The sequence below is a fragment of the Macaca thibetana genome, chromosome 5, assembly GCF_024542745.1.
Source record: "Macaca thibetana thibetana isolate TM-01 chromosome 5, ASM2454274v1, whole genome shotgun sequence".
Classification (NCBI taxonomy): Eukaryota; Metazoa; Chordata; class Mammalia; order Primates; family Cercopithecidae; genus Macaca; species Macaca thibetana.
Window position 1 is genome coordinate 26,097,674 of NC_065582.1, and position 23,730 is coordinate 26,121,403.

The 23,730-nt window shown below is 37.2% G+C and overlaps 1 protein-coding gene and 1 long non-coding RNA gene across 7 annotated transcripts in view; one reads left to right on the plus strand and one right to left on the minus strand.

Moving 5' to 3' along the window:
• The window catches only part of MARCHF1 (membrane associated ring-CH-type finger 1), an 828,885-nt gene that overhangs the window by 618,455 nt on the left and 186,700 nt on the right, over positions 1–23,730 (plus strand). The gene's annotated exons all lie outside the window — the stretch shown is intronic.
• LOC126955373 (uncharacterized) overlaps positions 8,466–23,730 on the minus strand; it is a 53,988-nt gene continuing 38,723 nt past the window's right edge. For all 3 annotated transcript variants that reach the window (XR_007725912.1, XR_007725913.1, XR_007725911.1), the window contains 2 exons: positions 10,664–10,777; positions 8,466–9,406 (listed from right to left, as the gene is read on the minus strand). This is a non-coding gene — a long non-coding RNA (uncharacterized LOC126955373). The remainder of the gene's footprint in view (positions 9,407–10,663; positions 10,778–23,730) is intronic.

A 23,730-nucleotide genomic window follows, 5' to 3' on the forward strand; every position in this document is an offset into this window, starting at 1 on the left:
AAATAACTAAAATGCTAAATTCGAAATTTTTAAAACCTCATAGTATCCTAATCCAGGAAGAAACCTGAGGGATCATCTGGTTCAAATAAGTCATTGTATTTTATTTTGTTCTTCTATTAAAAAATGAGTAGATACAGAAGAATATACATGAAATAGGGGTATACGTGTGTATTCAAAAGAATGCATGGTAACAAAGCCTCATATACCATCGTGTTGAAGAACATTGCCACTAAGTGTGCATAGAGCTTCAGTGTTATTGGCAGTGAAAATTTATTTTGCAAAGTAGTTGTAAAAATTTAAATTTTCCCTAGCAGGGTACTAGTGATAGCAATACATTCTTGCCAAGATTTGATGTTGTCAAACTCTAGTTTTCACCAACTTATTGGGAATAAGATGGCAGCTATGAATTTAGATTCTATTTTATAATAACAAATGAAGTTGAATAGCTTCAAACATTTATCAAACACTTGTGATTTTTCTTCTTTGAATACCTATTTAGTCTATTGTGCCAATTTTTCCAGACTGTTTTTGTCATTCAGAAAATTCTGGGAGTACTTATGAATATCCTGTATACTAATCCTATGTTGGTTATATATTCTGCAAACACTGTATCTATTTGTGACTTGTCTCTTCTTTTTATAATAATAATGCTTAATGCTTATATAGCACTTATCACAATTTTTAAAATGCCTGAGAACAAAGAAACTGAGGCTAAAGTCACACACACTAAACAGTGAAATGAAAAATTAAAGCCAAGTAGGCTGGCTTCAAAATCTATGTGCTTGTGTTCCATACTACACTGTTTTCCTATGGTGCCGTTGTGATATTTCTTGTTCGACAGAAATGATTAGAATAATGTCATCCAAGTTGAGCTCTTTTCTCCATAGGTTTCACATTTGTAAGTTAATTTTAAAAATCCTTCCCCATTTAGAATCATAAAATTTTTTTCTTATGTTGCCTTCTAAACATTTTATAGTTGTTTTCTATTGCATTTCGGTGTTGCATTTACTTTGGATTGATTTTTGAATATCATATAAGATAGCAGTCCAGTGTTGATTTTTTTTGTAAATAGATGACACATTATTACAACTGTCTTCACCAAAAAGTTCCACTATGAATTATAAGTCCCTATTGTGAGTTTTTTCTCATCATGTGTCCAGATATTTCTCAACTACCTATTCACTTCCAAAGGAAATTTTTTTATATTGTGCAAATTTCACCTAACTTCAATTACTACTGTTTGAAGACAGTTATTGCTATTCAGTAAGGCAAGTCCTCCCATCTAATTTCTCTTCTTTAAGATGGCCTTGACTCCTCTTTGTCTTTATTTCTTCCATCCACATCCTGCAAACAGCTAGGGAATTTCCTCATCGTACACACACACACACACACACACACACACACACACACACGTGCACATGTGTGTTGGGATATTTTATTGGAATTACATTAAATCTAAATACCTACTTGAGAAGAAATGATATCCTTCAATATTGTATCTTTCAGTCAGGAATGTTAAGTGCATGTCTCTATTTGTTTAAGTCTGTCTTTACTGTCTTTCGATAAAACTTTACAAGTCCATTTTTATAATTTTTTCATTAAGTTATTGTTTAATATTTTCTAGGTCATATATTATAATTTTTGGTAATGTATAAAATTGTGTTTTATTACAGTATGTTGATTTTGTATGCATAAACTTTCTAAATTTTTTTAAATCAATTATATTAATTTTCCTTCATAATCTTTTTATTTTCTTCTGTATAAAATTGCATTCTCTACAGATAAAAAAAGATGGTGATTTGATTCCCTTCCTATCCAATTCTTATGCCTTTTATTTGTTTTTTTCATGTATTATTGCATAGCTCAGACTCCAGGATGATGTTACATAGAAGTGATAATAGAGCCTAGCACAAGGACACATGCCTGTAGTCCCAGCTACCTAGGATGCTAAGGCAGGAGATTTGCTTGAGGCCAGCAGTTTGAGGCTATAAGGAGCTATGATCACATCTGTAGTCACTGCACTCTCCAGCATGGCCAATATAGAGGGACTCTGTCTCAAACACACACACACACAAAGTGGTAATAGCTGACACCTCTGTCTTGTTCTTAATCTTGAAGGGAGTGTTTTTAATATTACACCATTAAGTATGAGATAAATATGCTCTTTTTGTGGTCATTCTTCCATCAGTTAAGCACATTTTATTATCTTTCTATTTTGAAAATAATTTTTATCATGAATTGATGCTAAAATTCAACAATTTTTTTTCCTTTACATCTTTTAGTACATTATTTTATTCTTGAATTTGTTAATGTGGTAAAACATACATTTTTAAACATTTAATTTAATCTTACATACCAGAGAGAAGTACAGAATGGTCAATTTTATTATCTTCTATGATAGTGGATTTGGTTTGCCACTACTGTGTTTATGATTTTGTTCCTTTGTTCGAGAATTAGGTTGTCCTTTAATTTTTCTCCCCTAAATATTCTACTGTGGGTATCAAGGTTATGCTAACTCATAAAATGAGACAAACTGGTTCTTTGTTATTCTCTGGAGGAGTTTGTGTGTGCTTAGAATTATTTGCCCATATAAGTTTGGAAGAACTCAATGGCAAAGCCATCTGGGCCTTATGTTCTATTTGTCTGATACGTTTGTTTGTTTGTTTGTTTGTTTGTTTGTTTGTTTGAGACAGAGTCTCGCTCTGTCGCCCAGGCTGGAGTGCAGTGGTGCAATCTCAGCTCACTGCAACCTCCGCCTCCTGGGTTCAAGCGATTCTCCTGCCCCAGCCTCCTGAGTAACTGGGACTACAGGCGCCTGCCACCACAGCCGGCTAATTTTTTATATTTTTATTAGACACAGGGATTCACCATTTTAGCCAAGATGGTCTCAGTCTCCTGACCTTGTGATCTGCCCGCCTCGGCCTCCCAAAGTGCTGGGATTACAAGTGTGAGCCACCATGCCCAGCCCTGTCAAGTATGTTTATTGATTCAGTGTCCCTAATGGTTAAAAAGTGTTTTGGTCTAGGATTCCTAGGCTGAGACAATTCATTCCCAAAAATGAGGAGTGAGGGACAGGAAGAATTAAATAGAGAAAGAGGAAGAATTTTTTTTTTTTTCCCAAAACAGTCTCACTCTGTCACCCAGGCTGGAGTGCAATGGCACGATCTCAGCTCACTACAACCTTTGCCTCCCAGGTTCAAGTAATTCTTCTACCTCAGCCTCCCGATTAGCTGGGACTACAGGCATGCACCACCATGCCGGGCTATTTTTTTTTTTTTTTTTTTTTTTTTTTTTTTTTTTTTAACAGAGACAGGGTTTCACAATGTCAGTCTGGCTGGTCTCGAACTCCTCACCTCAAATGATCTGCCTGCCTCAGCCTCCCAAAGTGTTGGGATTACAGGTGTGAGCCACTGCACCTGGCTTATTATTTGAACATCTTACTGAGATAGCCACTGTTAAGTGCTTCTGCTTGGCTGATTCCACAAAATAGGCTCTCAGGAGCTGTATAACAACATCATATTATCAACTCAATAGATTCAGGAAATACTCTTGATAAAATTTAATAACTATTTATGACAAAAATTATCAGCAAACTTGGAATAGAAAAGAGATATTCCCCCTGTTTGATGAAGACCATCTACAAATAGTTACAGCTGATGTTGTGCATGGTGGTAAAGGCAAACTGCATAAGGTATAGAAAAGGCAAATATGATCGCCCTCATCACTGCTATTAATATTCAGTATTTTACTGGATTTCCAAGGCAAGAATGCGATAAAAATAGAAAAGCCATAAAAATTGGAAAACAAGAAGCTGACCTGATTTTATTTTTAGATGACCTGATTGTTTGCAAGGGTATTCCAAGGAATCAAAATAATAATAATAATAATAATAATAATAATAATGAATACGAGAAACAATAAGTGAATTTAGAAAGGTCAGTAATGATGTTAGTGTACAAAAAGTTAATTAAGAGGCCAGGCGAGGTGGCTCACGCCTGTAATCCAAAAACTCTGGGAGACCAAGGCGGGCATATCACGAGGTCAGGAGTCTGAGATCAGCCTGACCAATATGATGACACCCCGTCTCTACTAAAAGTACAAAACTTAGCCGGGTGTGGTGACGTGCACCTGTAATCCCAGCTACTTGGGAGGCTGAGGCAGGAGAATCACTTGAACCAGGGAGGCGGAAGTTGCAGTGAGCCAAGATCGTGCCACTGCACTCTAGCCTGGGTGACAGAGTGAGACTCTGTCTAAAAAAAAAAAAAACAAAAAAGTTATCTGTTCATACCCTCAGAATAAAATAACTTAAAATGAAATTGTAAAATCAATACCATTTACAATAACATTAAAATATAAAATTCTCAGGAATAAGTTTAATAAAAAGATACAAGATCAGTATACTGAAAACAATGTGCAACTACAGGGAAAAAAAGATTTAAATAAATATAAAAAGATATACCACATTTATAGACTAAAGAAAAGCAATATTACCAACACCTGTTGGAAAAGGCAATCCTATGTAGCTCTTGACCCTTACACATTCACATGAATGGCTACAAGCCTGAAACATTTCCTTGCAAAGAGATGAAGCGCCCTCACAACCTATGTGGAGCATATCTCTTTATTTGGTGATGTATTTGTTATTTTAGTCTTAATATGTACTTCTTTGTTCTGCTCAAGCATATGTGTCAATGGGGGGGCCTGTGCCACCCCGCTGCTATATCTGTTTCCACCAGGGAGGGAACCAGATCTTTTTGTGACAGCAGGAAGTGGGATGTGTGCAGCCACACTGCTCACGTAGGCTTGAAAGGTGATCCCTGGCCCTGAGGGATGGATCACCTGGCAATGGGCCAGATCTAGTAACCTTTCTCTCTCTTGCTCTTTCGGTACATAAATGCTGTATTACTTGAGCCTGAGAACAGACACATTGTCTGTTCTCAGCAACTCAGAATGATGCAGTAATCTATTCCCTGTTGGCATGCAGCCTGATCACCTGAGGAACAGTGAATCAATACCAGCTATCCCCAGTATGACTGTAGTTTCAATGCAATACCTTTAATTATGCCAGCAAGCTCATGGGATTTTTGTTGGTAGAAATTAGCAAGCTAATTCTAAAATATATATAAAAAGATGAAGGATCTAGAATAGTTAAATATAGCCTTTACCTAATTCTTTTGTCTAGTTAGATATTTGTTAGCTGTCCTCACTCAGTCATCTGTGGGGGATCGGACAGAGTGGTGGGAAAAACTACAGGGAAAGGACACAAACCTTCTGAAAGGTCAGAAGGTTCCGCAGAGCCACAGGGGGAGAATAGCTGAAGGTAGCTGTTCTATAACCCTGAGGCAGAGGACCAGGAGTAAGTACAAGGGGATGTGGAAGAATTTATCCTTAACAGGCTTGTTTACTTATGTTGACCAGGAAATGACCTTTGACCATCCAGGCACATGATGTTCCCTGAAAGGGGAACAATAAACGTTAATTACCTACAGGTTGCATGGGCTCCAGGTTTTTGGCATTGTAGCTGCACTGAATAAAAGCTAGCATCTCCAGCTTCTCGGGCCTGCTCTCTGGCCACTAGAGCCAGACAATCACCTAGCTGCTCTTACACCACATACCTGTATCAGAGTACTTGTTTCATCCGTTGGCCAGGGTCTGTGGAACAGACCCAACAGTCGTCCAGGTCTCTAAATGTCTTTCTTATATTTCTTTCTGTTTTCTGTATTTTATGTAAATTATTTCGCTGTATATCTTACAGCTAACATTCTCTTAGTGGCATCTAATTTATTGTGATATGGGTTTTTAAATTTCGGTTGTTATACTGTTATGCTATTTTAGCTCTAGAAGTTCAGTTTGGTCTTCTTGTTCCATTTTTCTAGGAATCTGCCTGATAATTTTTCCTTCTTGACTTATATATTCAATCCCCTCATTTATGTTATTAAACATTTTGAGCATATGGCTTGTCTCACACTACCAGATTTCAAAGGCTTTGCATGTCAAATTCAGCTGTCAGTAAATTCACTAGGTCTTATATGATAGCTTGTTTTCTGGTGAATTTTGAGTTTTGACTGTGAGCTTATATATCTTGGAACGTGCCTGTGGGAATTATTTTGGGACCTAAAAGGGGGTTCCATCAGAGAAAATTTATATTTGTTTCTGCCAGTACCTTGGGCACTACCAGCTTGGGATCACTTTACAATAAATTCTCAGCTTGAGGTATTTTGGTCCAGTCAGCTAATGTAGATTCAGGCTGGAAATAGTTACAAATTCTCAAAGGAGAGTATTTTTCCCTTCATCTAAGTGTCATGGTTTGTGAAAGACAGTTTTATAGTGCCATGAAAGGACATGAAATACTTCTTTTCGGTCATGACACTGGCAGTGCAGCCTTTTAATGTTGCAGATTATACATTTCTCTCCTATTTGGCGGTACCATTGGCAGACCCTGAACTTTGTTCCCTTTACCTCACTCAGCAAAGTGTTGTACTAGAAACTGTTGATCAAGTCCACCCAGCTTTGAAAATGTGCTCAAGGTCAAAGACAAGCTTCGGTGGTCAACTTATGTCTCTGGATTTGTGCTTTCATTTAGTTTTTGGCCTCTGAGGAAGGAGCCTCAATCCCCAAAACTCCCCCACTGCTGATGCACAATGATGAGGATGATGGCTCATGAGGTGAAGTGATTCCATCAGCTTAGAGGTAGCACGATATACATGTCAGTCACATTAGCCCACATTTCTAAGAAAACAAAGCCTCAGTCAAAATATTACATGCTGATATATTATCAGAGTATGTTTCAAAAAAAAAAAAATCATGAAAAAGAAAGTGGAGGCATGGGAAAAGGGAGAGCAAAAAGCCAGAGTGTGCAAACAGGATACTGCGGGAATGCAAAATGGTACAGCCGTCACGAAAGTCACTTTGGCAGTTTGTTACAAAACTAAATATAACTGTTATCACACCATCCAGAAATCTATTCGTTGGTATTTACCCGCATGAGCTGAAAACTTACTTCCACACACACACACACACAAAAAATCCTTCACATAAATGTTTGTGTCAGCTTTATGTATAATTGTCAAAACTTAGAAGCCACCAAATGTCCTTCGCTGGGTGAATAGATAGATAAGCTGTGGTACATCCAGACAATGGAATATTATTCAGCACCAAAAAGAATGAGCTCTCAAGCCATAAAATGACATAGAGGAGACTTAAATGCACGTGACTAAGTAAAAAAGACAATTTGAAAAGGCTATGTACTGTTTGAGTTCAACTATACCTATTCTAGAAAATGCAAAACTAGACAAAAGTGAAAAGATCCATGGTGTCCAGGGATTAAGAGGAAGGGAAGAAAGAATAGGCAGAGCACAGAGAATTTTTAGGGCAGTGAAACTGCTGTGTATGATACTGTAAAGATGGATCTATGTCATTATACATTTGTCCAAACCCATAGAATGAACAACACCAAGAATGAACTCTAATGTAGAGCATAGACTTTGGGTGATATGTCAGTGTACATTCACTGATGTGACAAATGTACCATTCTGTTGGGGAGTGTTGATAATGGGGGAGGCTATGCATTTGTGGCAGTAAGAGGAATATGGGAAATCTGTGTGCTTTCCCTTCAATTTTGCTGTGAACCTAAAATGGCTCTAAAAAATAAAATCTTGTTTTCTTTTAAAATGATAAGATTATGCATTACTCAACTGACCAGCTTCAAAACAACCCAGCTTCTGTAAGGTGAAAAGAAATTCCTAAACTCCTCAGAGGAAAGCAGCAATGCCATCCATGCAAGATGCTCACTTGCGTTTACATTGCTAGCTCCTGGGAGTTATCTCATGGCATGTTGTTGGATGAGCAATTTGAGAATGTAAATTTTGATTAGATGTTTTACTGTTTGAGGGTAAAATGTGAGGAGATAAGAGGGATCCGTATTGAGCTATTTGAGAGCTGCTGCTCAGGACTCAGTATACTCACCTGGAGTGCCAGCTGGAGTGTGTCCCTGGCACTCCTCCAGCATGATGGCCTCATTCAGAGATCTTCCCTTGTGTGTTTGTGTCAACGGGGTCAAGTATGTTACCCACTACATGTCCCTTAAAAAACAAGCATGGAGGCTGGGCGTGGTGGCTCACGCCTGTAATCCCAGCACTTTGGGAGGCTGAGGCCGGTGGATCATGAGGTCGGTAGTTCAAGATCAGCCTGGACAAGATGATGAAACCCCGTCTCTACTAAAAATACAAAAAAAATTAGTCGGGCGTGGTGGTGGGCGCCTGTAATCCCAGCTACTCGGGAGGCTGAGACAGAGAATGGCTTGAACCTGAGAGGCAGAGGTTGCCATGAGCTGAGATCACGCCACCTCACTACAGCCTGGGCGACAGAGTGAAACTCTGTCTCAAAAAAAAAAGAAAGAAAGAGAAAAAACTAGCATGCAACACTTCATGAAAAGTTTCATTTCTGGTGTGAGATTGCTAAGCTGTTTAAAATAAGTAAGCTATAGTTTGGTACTGGTTTTGTTTTCCTTTTTGCTTTTGGTCCCTTGGGAGCACAGAGCCCAATTTTTGGGCCTATTTAGTAGGGAAAAAAGTATATGGACGTAAGGTCTATTTTTCATAATTTCTATATCATATTCTCTCTTTTATGTCTTTAGTCAATATATTTTCTGGCTCTATTTTATTTTCAACTTTACTGTATTTAAAATATTTTTACAGCTTGACTCAATCTTTTGTGAAATGAGGCACATACATAAAAGAATATGTACACACATATGTAAAAGGATAATTATTTATTTTACAAAAAGAGGTGTAACCTTTTCGTGTAAAATCTGACTTCACTCTCCTCTAATTTATAATGTAAGCAATGCACCATCAAGAAAAAAGTGCTCTATAAATATTGTACCCTTATTTGACAGGTATTATTCTGGACACTTACATTTATTTGAGCCTTACACATTATTTGCCAACAAATTAAGTATTTTTTTTCCATTTTATAGACAAGTCACTGAAGATCAGAGGGCTTAAGTAACTGCAAATTCTGATCGACTCAAAAATACAGACTTATACTAATACATGGTGCTGACTCAGATACCTAGACAAGGACATGAGGAGATACTATATAAGAGGTTCATTGCAATCTGATGAATAACTTGCTATTTTTCCATGCCTTTCACGGATGTGTGGACTTCTAATACAACTCTGCACCCAAAATATGGAAATAAAATATGAAAATCCTCCTCACCCTGAGACATTCCCCTAAAAAAAAAAAATTCGTTTGAAAATGGAAATAAAATGCTGTGAAAATTCATCCAGTGGGTCCTTGGAATCCTCTTGTCTTGGCAAAATAAATGCACACGGTAATAAATTGATCACTGTCCTTACGAGTAAGTTGAATACAGTCACTTTGAAAACTCCTCTGGCACCTGCTAATGAAATAGAAACTGATTTGAAAATAGGGGTCAATTTCCAAATTTAGATTAATATTTTATGGAAAAACTACATTTGAAGTACTCCTCACTGAGGTGATTTATTGCAAACACTTAACCGATGCTGGAGCTATAGCCAAACTGTGTTGTCATACAATTGAGAGTATAAGTTGTGATACAAAATATCTATTTCAGTGCCAATTTCTGGGTATTTATTTTTTAAAATCTAAGATTACTAATTTCAGCAAATTATTTAGCTCTACATTGCAAAAGATGGTGTATCTCCTAGCTAACACGGTGAAACCCCGTCTCTACTAAAAATTCAAAAAAATTAGCCGGGCATGGTGGTGGGCGCCTGTAGTCCCAGCTACTCGGGAGGCTGAGGCAGGAGAATGGTGTGAACCTGGGAGGCAGAGCTTTCAGTTAGCCGAGATCGTGCCACTGCAAGGTGGTGTATCATCTTTCCATTGCTTGTTAATTTAATTGATTTTGCTTAAACAGAGAAGCAAATTAGGTGTGGGCAATTAGTGTCCACTTTATACATTAACTTTACCATAATCAGGTACGGTGGTAAAACGCTCAACATTACATTTCTGTCATAGAACATCTTACTGGGTTGCCGCTGTCCATTGTGTTTAACCTGAAAACAATCTTTAGATGCTTGGAAATTCTACCTCATACCACTCTTCTCGTCTGTTTATCTGTAGCGAGTATATGAGAGCTGGGAATGAGTAAGAGCAGTGGAACTGTCCTGGCAGTTTTAGTGCCACATCAGATAATTTTATAATCTTTGTTTTGACCCTATAGTGAATATCCAGTGTTAGTCAACATTCCAGACTTTACTGTTGTTTCCTTCCAGATTCAAGATTGTCCTTCGCCTCTGTCCTCTTCCCCCAGTAGCGCTTCTGAAATTGGAATCGAGGATATTGTTTAAAGCAAATGCTTTAATTTTTCATAATTAAGAGCAGATAAGCTTTGCAGAAACAAGTGCTTAAAGCTGTACTTAAAATAACAATTGGTGAGCTTAATAAGGTGGTTATCATCGTACTTTTCTTTTTGGGGTTAAAGTACCAGAATCACTTTAATGTAATGTCTGCTTAAGTCATACATGTTGGCCAGGCACGGTGACTCATGTCTGTAATCCCAGCACTTTGGGAGCCCAGGATGGGTGCACCGGAGTTCAAGACCAGCTTGGACAACAAAGTGAGACCCCATCTATTAAAAAAAAATTAATTAGCCACATGCACTGGTGCGTACCTGTAGTCCCGGTTGCTTGGGAGTCTGAGATGGGAGAATCCCCTGAGCCCAGAAGTTTGAGGTTGCAGTGAGATATGACCATAGCACTGCAGTCCAGCCTGGGTGACAGAGACCCTGTCTCAAAAAACAACAACAACAACAAAAACCAACAAAAAGAGTAATATGTCTTTAACTGATCAGGTATTTGTGTGTCATGCGTGCAAATGGTTATGTAGAAGAGAAGGAATCACAGGATAGATCCAAATGAAAGTACCATTATATCACCCATAGCATCTACTTCATGGGGCTAGTTTTCTTCACAACGAAAGCTTATCAGAGGAAGTACTACTGAAAATAGAAGAACTAGAGATACATACGTAAGAAATCTTTAAGTAAGAAAAGGGTCTCACCCTTCTGATTCATCTTCCAGGAATAGCTCCTGCTGTCTCATGCAGATCAGGTGGTTGACTCAGTCCTTCTGACTCTGCACACTACTGTTCTAAAACATGGACGTAAACAATTATATTCTTTCACATTCTTCCTTCATTAAAAGTCTGTTTGTAATTTTTAAGTAATTACACACAGAGAAAAAGGGAGATAATTTTAGCTTTGATTCACATATTTAACTTTCTGCTTCTGAATACTGCTCAGGCTTCTCCTCCAGAAATCCCCTTTTAGCTTGAGCTGAATCTATGACATGCCTGCCTAGGAGTGAATGTCACTGTCAAGATACCTTCATCTGGATATGATTGTTTCTCTGCTCCATTCTGAGTGATAATAGGTTACCACAACACTGATAGCACTGAGGAATTCCAGAAGTACTCTTCCTTCAATGTCTTGTCAATTGCAAATTGTCTTGTCAATTATAGCTTTGCATTCCCACAAACATACATGTTGAGATTCTTTCATTATCTTCTCTTTTTTCTTCTGCTCCTTTTCCTGCCCTTAATTATTTCCTTCTTTTCTTGTCTAAGCCTGTCAGAGGCCCCCACAGGCATTAAGAAGTCATCTATCACTAATAGATCTGCTGATGGACACATTAAGCACCTCCCTTCTCTCACCTGGGCTTCATGATGACAGCGGTCATTCGCCAAGGTGCAGCTTTAATCACTGCCTTTGGAAAATTATTCCTCTTTCTAAGTTAATTGCTCCCTGATTACTATAGAAAACGATCTCCTGACCTTGACTTTATTAGTCCTGAATCTTTACTAGCTGAGCTATCCAACCCAAACTGTTTCCATCTGTTTCCTTAAGTACAGTGCAATTGCTCACCAGGAACATAGGAATGAATGAGAATTTCTCATAAGGGATCCCTGTGGAGCTAATGCCTACATTAACAGTCCTAAAGATGTTACTGAAAATGGTCAGTAGGACAATGAGGTTGTGGAGTGCGGCAACAAGAAAGGCATGGGAGTGGAGATCATTTGCTGACTCGTGATTAGGCTGCAGTTCTCAGTCTGCTTCAGCCACTGAAAAGAAATAGGTCCTTCTACTATTTCCTCAAAGCAGAGCCAACACTGGGCTATAGCACTTATTGCTGAGAGCTTGGCAATAGTTAGTATCAGGGGAGAAAGAAATGATACAACTTTAAAGTGAAGATCACATATTTTTTTCTAGAACCCATTGGCCATGTCCTTCCAGAGGTGAAACTATCTCTCTCCATTGTCCCCAGCTTGCTGCCATGTTTCAAGGGTCAATTTTTCTCCCATGTAAAGTAAAAATAAATTTGAGCCCCCCAACTGACTGAACAGACTATCTCTTTGCCAAAGGGAGTCCAGTGTAACCTTGAAAACTGAATTCTTGGCTATGACGGGATAGAGGATGAGACATGCTTTGTTATATCCCCTCCCTCACTAACCACAGTTCAACTTTCTTCCCTAAGAGCTAAACAGAAACCAGCTCTTTCAAAGACTCCACCACTGACAACCAGCTATGTGGAGCTACCCTTCATTTCTGCTTTAGAAGAGACCACCAACCATGGAATGGTTCTGGCCAATTTATGGAGGAGAATGCACAGTAAGAGTTTTCATGTCCTCCGCTTCACTTTTGATGTCAAAGGGCTGATAACTCCACCCTCAGATCATGCTAATGCCATCATTTTTTGAACATGGGATCCAGGAAGGGGCATGAAGCTTAAATGTGAATGTATATGTTTCCCTTTCATAAATATCATGACTTCTCATATAATTTATTGAATATGTATATTTGGCCACCCCAATCAGCATAAATTTTTATTCCCTTTCCCTCCTCCCAAGTATCTGTTTCCAACTCCTGGCTATCAGAAAGACCATGCTACAAGTTATGTGAGAAATAAAGCTCTCCTTTTCAAATTTTTGAACCTCATCACTCCTCGGTTGACATCCATTAATTGCAATCCTCCTTGCCCATGTACTCTCCTCAGGGTACAAAGTCCAACTCTCCACTTAACATGAGACAGAGGAGAGGGATTTTTCTGAACTAGCACAAGGCACAGTCATTCCTGCTCCAGCATTATAGATGGATGGGGCATCCACTTCCCTCTGGGCAAAACCCCTGTCCTATCCCAGCACTCGTTCCACATGCGTGGAGTCGTCTGATTTTCTCCAAAGTCGCTAGAGCTAACAATACATGTCTTGATGTCTAGATGGTTCAATCTCAAAAAGTGGGGTATGAGAGTCTAGTAAGAATCTATATTTAGGCTAAACATAGTTCTAATTACGTGAGGACTACTCTATAGTCCACAGACACATTTAATTTATATTACTAAACAGACTATATAGCAAAAATTTAATTGATATATTTTATTACTTAACAAATGTAGACATTGTTCATTTACAATGAGTATATACTTTTCTTATATTAATTTCACTTAAAAGGTTCAAATTCGATGTTAAAATTCAAAAATAGTTTGACTATTCAAATGTCAATTTTCTAGTTTCAACCGTTCAAAGAATCCAATTCCAGACAATATGAAGAAATTATTCCCAACTTGAAAATGGTATTTTGTCCCATCTACATATTCTTTAATTAAAAACCAGTCCACATTTGGCCCCTAAAAAAATCATCTGGGAGACAGTTTAAAATACAGATTTGTAGGTGCTATCTTAGATCTCCCATCTTAGATTCAGAATCTTTGGTATTCCAGCACTGGGCATCCCCATAATCCCAACACACTGGGAGGCCAGGTGGGAGGATCACTTGAGCCTAGGAGTTTGAGACCAACCTGGACAGCATAATGAGACCCTGTCTCTACAAAAAATTAAAAAATTTAGGGAGGCATGGTGGTGTGCACCTGGGGTCCAAGCTACTCAGGAGGCTGAGGCAAGAGGATGGCTTGAGCCCAGGAAGTTGAGGCTGCAGTAAGCCACGATCATGCTACTGAATTCTAGCCTAGGTGATGGAATGATACCCTGTCTCAAGAAAAAAAGGAAAGGAAAGGAAAGGAAAAGAAACGAAAGGAAAGGAAGGGGAAGGGGAAAGGGAAGGAGAAGGGGAAGGAGAAGGGGAAGGGGAACGGGAAAGGGAAAGGAGAAAAGAGAAAAAAAAGAAAAGGAAAGGAAAAAGGAAAAGAAAAGAAGAGAGAAAGAAGAAAGAAGGAAGGAAGAAAGGAAGGAAGGAAGGAAGGAAGGAAGGAAGGAAGGAAGGAAGGAAGGAAGGAAGGAAGGAAGGAAGGAAGGAGGGAGGGAGGGGGGAAGGAGGGAAAGGGAGGGAGAGAAAGGGAAAGGAGAAGAGTTAATCCCTTTTAGTTCTAGTCAATAATTGACTGTCATGTTTGTTTGACATCACTCAGTCTGAGGAAGAGGAATTAGAAGAAAGTGAGCACAACTGAAGAACACAGATCAACTGGTGGATTTGGTAAAGACCATAGAGTATTTCCCTAAGCCAGTGGTCCCCATGATTTTTGGTTACGCACCATTGTAAAAAAAATTGCAGACATACCCCCCAATGTGCCTATATTTTAAAAGAGCATTTAAAAATGCATATGCTACTGTACTACTTTATTCTATACATTGTAAGGCATACACAAAAATGAAAACTTCAGATGGTGAGACTAAGCAAATTAGTAGAGGTTGCACAACTTTGTGAAGGAAATTAAAACAACAAATTGTTTTATATAAATAAATATATATCGTTATAATAGAAAACATTAAAATGTGTTAGAAATAAGTAGAAATAATATTGCCTCAGTTCACAATGGCTAGGGAACCCTGTGACTTGGCTGGAGATATCAGAGAAGCTTAAAGAAGAAAGAACATAGATAACATAAAAAGGACAACACACTCCTTATCCTCTCTATTTCAGGCCAGATCTCCTGTGAGACAGAATTTCCTGTGAGGGAAATGTCTGTGACACTGGAAGGAAACCAATATGTGTTATCAGCTTTGTGGTCTTGGGCAAACAAACACGCAGTTGCTTAAACACGCTGATGTTAGGTTTCCAAATTTTTTTTTCCTTTTCTTCTCTTTTTTTTTTTTTTTTTTTGAGATACAGTCTCATCTGTCGCCCAGACTAGAGTGCAGTGGCACAATCTCTGCTCACTGCAACCTCCGTCTCCTGGGCTCAAGCAATTCTGCCTCAGCTTCCCGAGTAGCTGGGATTACAGGCGTGTGCCACCACACCCGGCTAATTTTTGTATTTTTCGTAGAGATGGGGTTTCATCACGTTGGCCAGAGTGGCCTTGAACTCCTGACCTCCTCGGCCTCCCAAAGTGCTGAGATTACGAGACTTGAGCCACCGCACTCGGCCTGTACACATACAGGTACTAACACATCAATAACACTCCTAATCAATTAAACCATAAAAGCACAAGTAAAAGAATAATAGGGGTAACAGAACAGTGTTCCAAATTTAGCCCCCTAATTTTACATATAAGAAAATTGATAGTGATTTTGAATTATTTACCCACGGTTGCATAACTAGTAGAAAAGAATTGAGTTTAAAACCCAGTTTTCTGACCTCAAAAGCTATGTATTTTTACGTCACACTCTGTGCTATGAAGACCAAGTAGATAAAAGAGCCACATAGACAATAAGGAGACAATAGAGAAGGTATCACAGAAGGACAACATGCAACCTGAAGAGTGTAAGTGGAAGAAAGGAGAGGTCCATATTGACAGATATTATTTATTAAAAATGGCAAGGGCTCTTCTTTGCAGCAGATGACATAAAAATCTCCTTTCATCTGGTTGCCACTATGTATCCTCTGATAGCCCTTGAGTAGCAAGGTGAATAGCTTTATGTGAACTGTGAGCTCTAGAGTTTCTTCATTCTACTATTCACCAACTCAGTAAAAACAACTCAAATGCATTACCTTAACATGGAACTATGTTGAAATATAGTTCTCTGTGAATCTTTTACATTCCTGCAAATCTTGCTAACATAGTGCTATCTGTTTGTCCTCCATACTACCTTTGTAAGAATATTTATATAGTGAAGATCCTTGGAAGGGAGACAAAGTACACAGTAAAGGGCAGGCATACTTACTGGCCATTGTAATTAACTTGGTTCCCTAAACTCAAGACTTCCCCCCAGTTACACAACCCACTTAATGTATAGACATCACCTGGCCCTGTACCCATTGCTCAGTGGGGATTGGGCCATGAAGAACCAGCACAATGTGATACTCAGGCTACTGCTATTGCTATAAGTAATAAACTGACCTTATCTCTGACCCATGAGTCTTGTGTCCTCTGCCCCCATCAGTGAAACTGGCAGACTAACTTGATAGCTTGCAAGTAAGGTAAAATCTCACTACGTTCACAGTTCTTGACAGCAGAAAGGATGATATAAGCTAAGACCTGTACTGGGACTAAAGCATATAATGGTGAATAACATGTATCCTGCACTGAATGAGGTCAGATTAGAGCAGTAAATTAGTGGGAGGCTGAGGGATTAGGAGGGCAGGGGATGGAGACAGGTAGTTTTACAGCGCCATTTGTCTTATCAAGAGCTAAAACTGTGCTCTCAGCTGGCATAATCATCAAGTCTCTCATTTTAAATAACTGTGAACCAAGTTTAGTTCAATCATGCAGTGTGCCTATAATGATCAGGTAATTTACATATTGGTAAGTAAATGGCAAAAAGTGATTGCCACAAGAAAAAAATGGATCACAGTTTGTCACTTTCTTTTACCATCATTCAAGTATTTTGACTTACAGGTAGAACGCCCTCTCAAAGAGAATTTTACTCCATTGAAAGGTGTGTAATGAGAAAAATAGATTTTTTACAATAGGACAAGATTTTGTGAAGTTCTCAAGTGATGATTGTTGTTATATTTTAAATAAAATGTACCTTGATCTTAACATAAAACGGTGAAGTAAAGATTATTTCTGAAAATTAGCATATAAAAGAAGTTCGAGTGATTAAATATAACTGAAAACTTTTCCTAAAATTATTTCCTCCTCAGAATTTATTCTGAATGTCATGTTAACGAATTTTACATGATTATCTCTTATACTATTTTAGTTGCTAAATACTGAAGAGTGTTCTTTAAAACTTTTAAGAGGAGGGTATTTTTGAGTTCATGACATTTCAGTTTAGTGTTCTTTTATTAAAGATATGGCATACTTTGAAATTACTGTTCTATAACCCTTACCACACATACAATTTTACCATTCTTCCTGACATAAATGTCAAGAGCAGGGATGTCCTTTTCATCATACCGAATTTTCTAGTATATAATAATCAGCCTTCATAATTTGTGAATAATAACTTGTTGCATAATGACATTGAACTAGTTTATTATGTCCTTTTGTGACTTGTCCAGTGATTCTGTATTTCACTGGGATTGTCTGATTCATTGGCAACTCTGTGAGGAGTCTCTATAATATACCACGTGGGAGGAAGAGTATAAAATCCCTTCACCACTCAATGTGTTGAAAAGGTTGTGAAATATTTCAAAGATATGAACAAGTATGTATTCCATGTGTAAAATTTTTAGGTAAATAAATGAAAGCCAAAATGCTATAAAATTATACTTCCTTGAGTATTGTATTGAGGTGTTTGGTTTCCATAACAGAATAATATTTTCTTTCATAAGACAAATATTGCTAACTTTTGAAGAGAATTTGACAAAAAGAATAAAATCTTCTGAAACTTTAACCATCGATTTAAGGAATTTTTTTCCCTTCTTTTCAGTCTTGCTTTTCTGGGCATCAGCTGCCACTCATTTAAAAACAATGTAGGAAGGAAGTAGAGGTTAGTTGCTCGCCTAAGAAGTTAGGATATTTATGATGTTTGAAGTAATTTGTAGTTTAAAATATGCTTTAGGTGTTAAAGTTTAATGAGTGCTTTTCTGCCATCTATCCAGCTGTGGCTTTTGTCTTTATGACAGTGAAGTATTTTTACTCAGTCTAAATCCTGAACAGAAGAATGAAATTCTGTTCTGCTTTGCATTAGTGAGAACTGCTATTTGGGAACATGTTAATCACCCAACATAAAGTGTTGCTTAAAACATAATTTTGAATAAGAAAAATAGCCCTTTATTAGGCACATAAAGACATTGCGGGCATATTTTGGTATTTAATGTGAGTGTACCAGGTGACTGATAATACATTACTACTCATTTTGTAGAAGTTTTATTACATAAAATGTAGGCTCTCACGTGTAGTATCACGTAAGAGGCAATAATAATGAAAATATTCTCACAAAATAGCAAAAGCTCTCTGTTGCTAAATATATGTATTAAGATTTAATAAAGCATGAGGGAAACAGAGCCCCAAACCCATAAGTACTCATCTTTGTTCTGCCAAGTAATTCAAATGACCCCAAAGAAGGTTTTGGTTCTTTGGTGGAAACTTCCACCATAAACTGAGAAAAACTGATGTTTACTCCAAGTGCCTGAAATTAGATTAAAATGTATCCTCTACATTTTTCTGTTGCCCACACTAATTGAAGCCAATTTGAGAAGACTTTCCTCTAGCCCTTTCTGAAGCAACAAGAATGAGAACTGAAACCTGTTTGTTAGGACCAGACCTACAAGGCAGCCTGCCGATTTCAGAAGAGCATATAACCCTACCATGTCCTCTTCAACGCATCCAACATCCAGACCACCAGGAAGCCTAAACTGCTTCCAGAAGCAATTGAAAAAAGCTGTGAGTGCTGAGAAGTGACTTAAATAAATGAGCATAGCCATAGGAGTCACCTAATTAAAGGACACTTAGACACCAGGTCTCTACTTTGAGGCCTGGCAAACAAATGAGCTTTCCCTGACGCATTTCTGGCTTTGCTCAATCAGTCTCAATTGATGGTAGAACTTTCCACCAGAGAACCTGAATGTGTTAGGACCATCATAAATTTATTAGGCTTTTCACTTTAGGGTATTAAGGGAGAAAACTAAAAAATGATATGGAATTTAAAAAGTATGAAGAAAGTAAATTATATTTTATGCAAGACTTTATTTTTAATGAAAAAGAATTTCTGACTCACAGGTATAAAATAACTATCTGTTGACTATATTAGAATAAAAACATACTGGTGAATACTTTATAACTTTTTATTGTATTTCTTACATGTGATATAATTTCATGTCATCTACATTTATTTTACAGCTCTTAGTTTCTTTAAACTATCTTAGGACTTTAGCCCTATATGTCTTAGGCATCATAATATTCTACTGGATTTAGGTATCACTACCCATTTCAGTGTGATTCTTTGCACTCTGGAAAAAGTTAGGCTGGAGATAATGCAATACCCCACCCCTGCCCCCCCCCCCATCTACAGTTTCAGTGTCAAGAGTTTCAGCTACCAGAAGTCAACTGAGATCCAAAAATATCAAATGGAAAATTCCAGAAATAAATAATGTATAGGTTTTAAATTGCCTGCAGTTCTGAGTAGCGACATGAAATCTCAGTGTCCTGCTCCATCCCACCTGCGACGTGAATCATCACTTTTCCTAGCATATCCATGCTGTCAATGCCACCTGCCCCTTAGTCACTTAGTAGCTTTCTTGGCTATCGGATTAACTGACGTAGTATGCAGTGCTTGTGTTCAAGTAACCCTTATTTTACTTAATAATGCCTCCAAAAATAAGGGTAATGATACTGGCAATTAGGGTAGGCCAAAAAGAATTCATAAAATAATTCCTTAAAGTAAAATGATGAAAGTTCTCTACTTAATAGGAAAATTTAAAATGTATATATATATATGGAGGTTGCTAAGATTTATGGTAAGAATTAATCTTCTATCCATGAAATTGTGAACAGCATATTTTTATAATTGTTTTATTTTACTGTTACTGTTATTCATATTTTATTCTGCCCAATTTATAAATTAACTTTATCATAAGTATGTACATATAGGAGAAAACATGATGTATATAGGATTTGGTATTCCCTGTAGTTAAAGGCATCCACTATCTTGGAATATATCCCCTATGAAGGAGGGAACCCTGTATCAATAGTTTAAGACTCCAATCCTAACATATATATCAACATATCTCAAGAAAAAAATGGAAGGAAAAATTTAAAAATGGTAACAAGGACTGTTCCAGTACAATAGTGTACAAGAAGCAAGGGTTAGCACTCGCTGTGGTTTGAATGCGGCCCCCTGAAATTCAGGTTTTGCCAATCTGATAGTTTTAAGGGGTGGGGCCTTTAAGAGGTGATTAAGCCATAAGGGCTCCTCCCTTATTAATGGAATTAAGGTTCTTATACAAGAAACTTCACACATGTCAGGATATAGCAAAAATGTCCTCACCAGATGTCAGCACATTAATCTTGGACTTCCTAGACTCTTTAACTGTGAGAAATGTTTTTGTTCTTTATGAATTACCTAGTCTCAGCTACTCTGTTGTAGCAGCACAAACCAACTAAGACAGCCTGTGTCTAGATATTTGTATCAATAAATCTTTATTGACTGTATAATATGTTAGAAACTGTTCCAGTAGATGGAGTTATAGCACTGAACAAAACAGACAAGTTCTCCATAACTGTAGCTCTCACGTTCTAATGGGGAAATGAATAATAAATAAAAAACGATTTAATGTAATACCAGGTGGTGTTAAGATGCAGGGAGATAGATGGATTGGGGTAAAAGGATGAAGACTGATGTGTCCTGAGTGTGTGAGGACTACTGTCAACAGTGTGGCCAGGGAAGCCTTCTCTGAGGCGGTAGCATTGTATTAAAGAATTAAAGAAAATGAGGAAGCAAGATATAAATATCTATAGGGAAGGTTTATGCAGCTGAGAGAATAACAAGTGTTTTTAACCAGCAACATGCTTATGTTCAGTGTCAAAAGGAAGACTAGATGAAGTTAATAGTAAAAAGTATAAAACACTAGCAAAGAGCCAGGTCATGTAGAATCTTTTAACTCATACTAGGAACATTAAATGTTATTCTAAAACAAATGGAAAAACGTTATAGGGCTATGAGCAGAAGAGTGATTTGTTTTATTTTTATAATTTTATTGAAGTACAACTGACATACTGCAAATTGCGAATGTTTAAAGTATACAATATGATACATTTTAACATACGTATAAGCCTGTGAAATCATTACTGCAATCAATATAATGAGCATAGTCTTCCCCTAGAAACTTTCCTCCATTCCCTGTACAATTCCTCTACCCTTCCCCTCCCCACTGCCTTTATCCCCAGGCAATTATTGATCTACTTTCTATCATTGTAGACTAGTTTGAGTGTTCTGAATTTGACCATCCTACCCTAGAATTGGAACATTACAAAAAGCATGCACTTTTTTGGTCTAGCTTTCTTACTCAGCATGATTATTTCAAGAATCATCAATGCTATTTTGTGTGTCAGCAGTTCATTCATTTTTGTTGATGAATAAGGCGTCATTGTGTAGAAATGTCACAGGTATTTAGTTTTTGCCCCAGTGTTTTGCTGTTATAAAGAAGGTTACTGGGCTAATTTGTGTACAAGTCTGTCTGCACATATGCTCTAATTTTCACTGGATAAATACCTAAGAATAGAATGAATGAATCATATGGTAGATATACCTTTAACTTTTTAGAAGTTGCAAAACTGTTTTCCAAAGTATCTGTCTCTTTATACATTCTCACCAACAGTATGTGAGGATTCCTATTTCTTCCTATCTTGCCAACACTTTAATGGTCGGGTCTTTTTGTTTCTTTCCTTGTTTGTTCTACTTTTAGCCATTTCACTGGGTATATAGTGGTATCTCACTGTGGATTTAATTTTCATTTTCCTCCTAGCTAATGATGTTGAACATCTTTGCATGTGCTTATTAGACATCCATATGTCTTCTTGGTGAAGAGTTTGTTCAAATATTTGTACATCTTTAAATTGAGTTGTTTATTTTCTTATTATTGAGCTTTAAAATTTCGTTGTATATTCTAGACAAAATTTCTTGATCTGATATGTGATTTGCATACATTTTTGCTCAGTGTTTTAGTACTTTTACTAGTATCATTTGAAGATCAAGTCTTTATTTTGATAAAGGCCATTTGCTTATTATTGTTTTCTTTTATGAATTATTCTTTTTGTATTTCACCTAACAAATCTCTGCCCAACACAAGGTTACGAAGATTTCTTCTGTTTTCTTTTAGAAGTTGTATAGTTTTAGATTTTACATTTATAGCAATCATTCATTATGAGTTAATTCGTGAACAGAAAATGAAGGCTAGATTGAAGTTTTTGGGATTTTTTTTCCTTAAAAATAGTAACAATTTCCAGTGCTTTTTATTCTTTCGTATAGATCCAGATTTCCATCTCGTATTATTTTCCTTCTACTTGGAAGATTTTCATATAAGACTCCATCTCTCGAGAGAGAGAGAGAGAGAGGGAGAGAGAGATTTGGAGAGAGAGAGAGATGGAGTCTTGCTCTGTTATCCGGGCTAGAGTGCAATGATGCAATCTTGGCTCACTGCAACCTCTGCATCCCGGGTTCAAGAGATTCTCCTACCTCAAGCTATTCAGCCTCCAGAGTAGCTGGGATTACAGGCATCTGCCACCATGCCCGAATAATTTTTGTATTTTTAATAGAAACGGGGCTTCCTCATGTTGGCCAGGCTGGTCTCAAACTCCTGACCTCAGGTGATCCACACGCCTCAGCCTCCCAAATTGCTGGGATTACAGGCAGCAGCCACCGTGCCTGGCTTCTTTAACATTTCTTATAGTGTAAGTCTGCTGGGGTGAATTCTTTCAGCTATTGTATGTCTGAATATGCCTTTATTTTGCTTAATATTTAAAAGATATTTTTTACTGGGTAAAAGTATAGCTGAAAGATTTTTTTTTTCTTTTATTACTGTAAAAGTGTTGCTCCACTGTTTTCTAGGTTGCATTATTTCCAATGAGAAGTCTGCTGACAATATTAGTTTTGCTTCTCTGTATATAATGTATCTTTTGTCCTCTGGATGTTTAAATATATTCTCTTTATTAGTAGGTTGAGACAATTTAATTATGATATGCCTTGGTATATTTTCTTCATGTTTTTGTGCTTAGAGTTAATTGACTGTCTTGTATCAATGTATTTATAATTATCATCAAATTTGAAAAATAATTTTCTTTACCTCCTCTCTGTTCTTCACTAAGGATTCCAATTACATATGTAATTGGCTGCTTAGAGTTATCCTCCAGTTTACCAGTGTTCTTTTTTCCATCTTTTTTCTGTCTGTGTTTCACTTTAAGTGTTTTTTACTATGTCTTCAAGTTCACTGATTATTTTCCCTGAACATCTAATCTTACTGTTGCTACCATTCAGTACATTTTTTACCTTATGTATTGTAGATTTCATCTTTAGAAGTTTGGTGAGGCTCTTTTTATCTCCTTCATCTCTCTAGTTTTATATATTAATATTATATGATTAATAACTAATCATATATTAATTCTATCATCTGTGTCATTTATATATAAGTTTTGAATGATTGATTTTCCTTCTCAGTATAGGTCATAGGACATATTTCCTGTTTCTTTGCATACCTAGTGATTATTTATTTGATACCAAACAATGTAAATTTTACCTAGTTGGATATTAGATATTTTTATATTCCTAAAACTGTTGTTGAGCTTTGTCCTGGGATTTTGCTGTTAGTTGAAAACAGTTTAATCCTTTCAGGTCTTGCTTTTAGTATTTGTTAGGTCATATCAGGGTAGCATTTATTCATGGGTCATTTTACTCCATTACTAGGAA